The following is a 7,129-nucleotide window of genomic DNA, read 5'->3' on the forward strand; positions in this document are numbered from 1 at the left end:
TCTCTGAGCATGCTTTGTGGGGAAACTGAGGCAGGAGAGGGTTTAATTTCTTTCCCCCCCGCTTTTCATCCCCCACTCGGCATTGGAAAGGGATTTTTGGGGAAACAATTGGCAAAGGTATGGTTTTGTGAGGGAAACCATGGATGAAAAAATGGATTGGGAATACACTGGGGGTAATAGGACATAGGGTAAAAGGGAAAGGTGAGATTAGGAAAGGGAGACTGTAGGGGGGGCTTATAATGGAGATATTGTCTAACATGACTACGATTTTTTGCATATATACTGCCTTTTACAGGAACACCATCAGGCCCAGTGACCTGCGATGCTTGTAACCCTTTTCTACCTTGTATAATTTTGAATTCTACCACCTCTCCATCTCCCAAGCTTGGGATGCATTTTTCAGGGTTATTCTTTTTAATAGCAGTTCTATGCACGAATATGTCTTGCTGGTTGTCACATCTTGTTATAAAACCATAATTTTGTTTAACATTACACCATTTTACTATTCCTAAAACTTTGGCTACTATGATTTTTTCCTTTTTCCAAGTGGCTGCTTTTTTCTGTCTCTCTGCGTTCTTGCTTTCTCTTTCACTCGCTCCCGTGTTGGAATTGCTGGAGCTGCTGGGGCTGCCGGGGCCGCCGGAGCTGCTCATGCCTGCGCGCTCTTCCCGGGGTCGCGTTCAGGGCTGCGTGGGCCGGGCCGGGCCGCGCTGCTCAGTTCTCCGTGCGTCGCCTCCTCTGGTCGCCGCTTCGCTGCCGCTGCCAGGCACTGCATCTCGGCCGGACCCCTGAGCGATTACTCCCCTGCACCCTGCTTCAGCGCACATTTCGGCTGGGTGCGGCTCCGCTCCACCGCCGCCAGCTGCCGCCCGCGCGCCGCCCCTCTCGGTCGGGCGTTCATGGGGTTTACTCCACCACGCGCTGCGTGGGGCCGGGCGGGCACCGCTGGGTCGTCCCGCTCCCGCCGCACCTCGCTCCGCCACCGACACTGCGGCTCGCGTCGCTCCGCCCACGCATGGGAACTGCCTCGCTACCGCTCGCAGAGCGCTCGGTCCACGTGGCCTGGGTCACACGGTCCCTGAGCCAGGCTTCCCTTCACCAGGACATAGCTGACATTGCTCAACAGTCTCGGTAATTAAATAATATTCACGAAAATATTCTTCCATCGGCATGTATTTTGACTCAAAATTAACTGTGTCCAAACGGTCTTCCAAAAGTCTTTGTTAAGAATTAAATCCCAAGAAACATAGAAAAAGTTCTTAAACAACCATGCCAGGAAGTGTTTCAGTTCTTTTTGAGCTTTAATTAAGCTAAAATTTACAAATCATTGTTCAAGAATCTTTTCAAGTTTAAGATAAATGTCCATATGCGGCTCTGAAAGCCAAGAGTCTTCCCACGGTTCCTCCATAGTTTAGATATGGAATAGCCAAACAAAACCAAGAAGAGGAATCCGAAGTTTCTAGGGTTTACTCATACAAATCAGTCGCTTAGGGATCGGGGATTGTTCTGCTCACAATTTTCCACCATTTGTTACAGCGAGGATACTGTAACATGATGCACCAAACCAGGAGGCCGTGGAAAAGAAATATATATGGATGGATTCTTGGTAGATGTTTCAGAGATGTTTATTTCTCCAGCCGCATGGCCGGAGCTCTGCCGAGGAACTCTCACAGTCTGGACCGAGGGTCCTTGCCCGCGCAGGGAAACACAAACCAACCAATGGGGAACAAGGCTGACCAGGGGCTCGGGAAACCCCGTGCCTCCCCTCAGGGCCCCTCTCCCAGGGCTACATGGCAGGGGGAGGAGACCCTGACACTCGACTATACGGATGATGATCCTAAAATACCTCTGAACGGTCCTTTAGGAGAATGTTGAGATGGTTTGCACATTCTTCCAGAGGTAGTTAAGGTCATGGATGCCCAGAGCGGGCATTATGGTGTATGCCATGGGGGGGCAATAAGAGGTGCCGAGAAAGGGTCTTGGCAACCCACACCCAGAGTGGGCAATATGGTGTTGCTTTGGGAAAGGATTGATCGAGAGGAGTGTGGAAAAATATGGTTAAGGCAAATAGCAGCGGGAGGCTATGTGATAAGGAAAGATTGGGAAGTTGTCTGCCTTATCTTCAAAAGCTGCAGTCTAATACAGGGCCAGCTGCAAGTCTTTTGTATTTCCAGCTTCCAGGGTAGGGAGAACAGGGAGGTATTGTTCCTACACCCCCAGCCCTCCCCGGGTCATTATGGAGCCAGGGTGGAGGATTTGGATTTGTAAGGCGGTTCCTCTATAGTGAGGAGTACCGAGGCTAGGTGCGAGAGTGCGGGATCGGCAGCACGGGCTGGGGCATGTGGGGGAGGTGTGGGATGGAGCCGAGGCTGTGGGACAGCCAGGATTCAGCGCCGGGCAGTGCCCAATGCCGCCACCCCCACGGGCAGGGGCTGCAGTGACCCCCCCGGCCCCATGAGGTTGCAGGACACCCCATCCTCCTTCCCATCCCTGTAGCACCGTTGGCTCTGCAAGCCCGCTGAGCGGCGCTGGCACCTGGTGCTTTACAGAGCTTGTGGTGCTGGGAGAGCGGCCTGGGGGCCCAGACAGGTGTGCTGCGGGGGTGTCTGGACACTGCGACTGGACGGGTAGTGGCTCTGATGTGCTGTGTAAGGTAAAGCAACCGGCTTTGGTATACTGTATAAGAGACAACGTGTCACCAAGGCCTGGCCTGATACACGAAGGGATTTTGTTTGTGTCACTGGAGAAACGAGTGATTTTGAGCTGTGGGAGAAGGAGTACATACAGCAGGGCTAGAGGAAGGGCAGAATAAGCCCCTGGATGAACTGGTTAGAAGGTGTACGTAGGAAGAGATGAGGAAAAGGCGACAGCAAATGCAAAGGTGATAGCAGAGTTTTTACAGCCCCGGAGGGATAAACTGCAGGGCCCAAGGAATCCCCCGGGAAAGAAGGGATGGGATTGGCCACAAGGATGTCGCAGAGGCATTCCCTCCTCGGCAGGGGAGAGCCAACCGAAACAGCAGTTGGGAAGGAATCTGCTACCGTACTGGGGGCTCAACTGAGAAGTGTGTTTCCTAGTAGACACGGGAACTTCTCTATCCATGCCAAAGGGGGAAGAATTGTTCAAATGTTCTTTTCATAAGTGGGAAAGATGATTGGTGAATGTGTGTATATGGGGACACCCATGAGAGTTTGCTGAATGTGTGAGTTTGAAAAGCATGAGTTTCTGATTATTCTTAGTTGTGATTGTGGTTTGCTGGGAGGGGATTTGATAGCTGGAGTTGGGAATGAGTTGGTGTTGTGGGGAGTAATGGGGAGGCTAACACTTATGAATTCTGGAGTGAACCCAGAGGTGTGGGCAGTCCCGGGGGAATATGGAAAACTGGATATGGTGCCTCTCCACATTACTCTGAGGTGACCTGGTCAATGGGTGTGAAGGAAGGAAGGAAGGAAGGAAGGAAGGAAGGAAGGAAGGAAGGAAGGAAGGAAGGAATGGACGGACCTGGGGAATATCACCGTGTCCCGCAGCCATAGGGAGGAGGAGGAGAGAAGATCCAGCAGGCAGGAATTGTGCAGCAAGATTGATTTCTTTAATTATTTTACAAACTCTTTTATAGACTTTTTTCTTCATAGTCTAATTGGACAAGGATCAGCCGCCCCTTGGGGGTGATTGGCTAGAAATCCTAAACATCCATTGTCAAAATATTTTTCTACTATACCATAAACAAGACTTTTCAAGGTTGCAGGTGGCTTGGTTGTTTACATTCCCTGCTACCTCTTCTGCGTGAGAGAAAAGTCTCTCATGGACTTAGAAAATAGCAAGAAAATCCTTGCTAGCAGCATTTTTGTATCTATAATTCCCCCTTTTTGTTTTATAAGATAGCAACTCTACTATTAATCCTAGATAGAAATGCACATGGTCAGCACAAAACACAGAATTGTATGCCTTAATAAAAGCCTGCAGAGTGTATTGTGAAAAACGAGGTTCACTCTCCTGTTAGGATTTAAAAGTTTAATAAAGGACAATAGGGGACAAAGACAATAAAGCAAAATTCAAAGTGCTGGGTGCTTTGGCACTCAGCCAAAAGCACACCTGTTATTGAGGAGACACCTTTTACATACCTGTCCTATTGCATCAGCCTACTGCATATTCATAATCAATTATGCATATTCAAACCTTTCCCCAAACTAGTTTACATGTTCCAGGAACTGTTTAGCATGGCTCCTCCTTGGATCCACCTTTTTAGAGCATGCACATTTCTTGGCTGTGGTTTTAGTCAGTTTATATTATCACTTCCAGAGTGGGCTTTGGTCCATGGTTTCTGCAGACGGTAGTTGCCGATAGTTGCCATGTCAGTTGCAGGGGTCTTCAACACATATTCATTGAATGTTATCCAACCAAGCAGACAGTTCAATTACCACAAGCATAACTATATTAGTGTCAGGAAAATTAATCCACAAACACCAGAGGTTTATGTCCAAAAAGGAGACAGAGGAGTCCTGTAACTTTATTCGAATAAAGGGAGAGGCCATGGGGCATTCCCCTGGGGTGTCTCAAATTTTTGTAGGTCGCAGCCTCCTATTTATCCTAATTTCCCAACCGCATTTCCCTCTCTCTTTCCCCACTGGCTGAGGTACTTGAGAGGTACAGACTTCCCGAAATGCCTAAGACTCCCTTCTAATGTATAAACCCCCCCCCCTTTTATTTTAATTCTTATGGAATTTATGGTTCTTCCCATTGTTTCTTTCATCTCTCAATATCCAATTTAATTTATCAGCAGACCTATAATTTATTTGTAAAGACAAATCTCTTTCTTTCCATTCATCAATCAGTGGAATGCTTCCCATTGTTTCTTTTATCTCTCAGTACTAGTTTTATCTTCCAGCAGGCCCACATCTTGTTTGTAAAGACAAGTCCCTCATTCCTTTCAATCCCCCCTCTTTTATTTTTTTAATAATTGTCTTTATGAACTTTAGTTATCATTGACTTAATTTTCTGTTCTTGGGTCTTTTTTTAGTTTTGCAGTTATTTGCAGTGACATCATTTTCTGTCCTTTTGTAGCCATCTCTGGATCTGTAGGCATGGCTACTACCTGCATCCCCTTGATCACATGTTGAATAAGTTGCACTTAGCAAGGGATCATGCATGGTAAAAAAATTAGAGTTGCTACAGCACATAAGAGAAAAAACCATTTGTTTAACCCATAGTCCACCAGGTAACTACGAAAACATGTCCCATTCCCATCCTTTCCACGTTTGGACCAGTACATCTGTTAACTTTCTTATTCCTTTTGTTATTTGTTTCACCACTTTTCCATTGTCATCTATTTGCAAACAGCGGTTTCAGTAATTTTTTTTTCTACACAGTCCCCTTTCTTCTGCTAATATATAAACTCAAAGATAAAGTCCAGTCACAAACACTTTTTCCGACATATACACCTCCTGTTCTATTTAGACAATAAATGCCTCTTTCAGAAGAATGAAGTAGCCATGGACTTCCTTCTTCACCCCAAAATCCCATTCTATTATGGACTTCACTCAGGGTGCTGGCTCACCATTTAGGTTCGACTGGGCTGGCCACCCATGGCCAGTTTTCAGATCCTCCTGGCCCTCCACAGACCCAACAATTGCTAAGGTTAAAGGTTTTTGCTACTTCTTCTCCTAGGATTAAAAATATGATTCTCCCACTTTTGGCCCAAACCTAACAGACAATATAAAGGTAAGATTATTAAGAGAAATATTCTAATGGTGTTGATGCCTTAGGTTTTAACCTTTTTATTTTTCAAATTCTGTACTGCTTGGTGTGTGACTCTGAAGTTTTTTGTAGCCTGTTAATTTCTGCTCTCTCATGGTAGGTAGACATAACAAAGCCTCTCCGGCCCTACTTTCCAAGGACACCAAGACTGTCTGAGGCCAAAAGTATAAACCAAAGAGCCGCTAAGGGGGGGGCAAGCTGAGGGGAAAACTGAAGCTTTAATTGGAGAATTAACCCTGCTATGCAAATGAACCAAACCTATAAAAGGGTGAAAAACTTGTGACCTGGGGTGCATTTTTGAGAATAGCTTCAGGGTCCCCAGGGGGTACCTTTGAAGGCCTTTCAAATAAATGCCTACTTTTATTCCCTTACTCCTGTCTAGTCTCTGTTTCTGGGAGGCCACTTAAGGCATCAGTGTAATCTTATCTCCTAACCCAATTTTCACTTCCACGTTGTCTCCTGCACCACCTGTGGCGAGTGAAGGCACAGAAATAGCTTAAAAAGAAAACAATGACAGCGAGGATTGGTCCCCCAGTGACTGGAGATTCTAAAGGAGGGATGATCATACAGACTATTTCAGCAGACAGTCTGTGGGTAGGCACACGAGGCTTCCCCCGATGTCGACGCACAGGCTACTGCTCCGGTTGACTCCTGCAGAGTGTTAGTCACAGCCTTCCGTCCTTCTCCTCCAGCTGAGATGTCCAAATCTCTGGGGCCTCAGAGACATTGACCTGTGTGTGATGGGTCCACCCATGTTCAGCTGTCTTGATGGCTGTTTCTGTGGTCAGTAACACTTGGAATGGGCCACGCCACTTCACCACCAGTGGTGCTTCTTTTCACTCCTTAACTAGGACCCAATCTCCTGATTGGATGTTGTGAACAGCAAAGTCCAAAGGCAGGGTCTGTGCCACCTGAGCTTCCTGTTGAAGAGATTTCACAAGAAACAGTATCCGGGCCACATATTGTTTTAAATATACATCACTTGTTTCTACCCTCCTACTAGGCTGAGAATTACAAGGGTAAGGAATTCCAAACATCAATTCAAAGGGAGATAATTGAATGTCTCCCCTGGGTCCAGCCTTTATTCTTGTTAAAGCCAGTGGCAAGAGTTGCACCCATGGCATCTTAGTTTCTATCACCAGCTTCAGAAGGTGTTTCTTTATTTCTCCATTCACCTTTTCAACCTGGCCTGAACTCTGGGGGTGCCAAGGGGTATGGAGGTTCCATTGTATTCCTAAAGCAGTCATAACCCCTTGAAGAATTTTTCCTGTAAAATGAGTTCCCTTATCTGAGTGTATTGCTTCTACAATCCCATATCTTGGAATTATTTGTTCCAAAAATACTTTAATAACTGATCTTGTAGTTGCTGAAACAG

The sequence above is a fragment of the Corvus hawaiiensis genome, chromosome W (assembly GCF_020740725.1).
Source record: "Corvus hawaiiensis isolate bCorHaw1 chromosome W, bCorHaw1.pri.cur, whole genome shotgun sequence".
Taxonomy (NCBI): domain Eukaryota; kingdom Metazoa; phylum Chordata; class Aves; order Passeriformes; family Corvidae; genus Corvus; species Corvus hawaiiensis.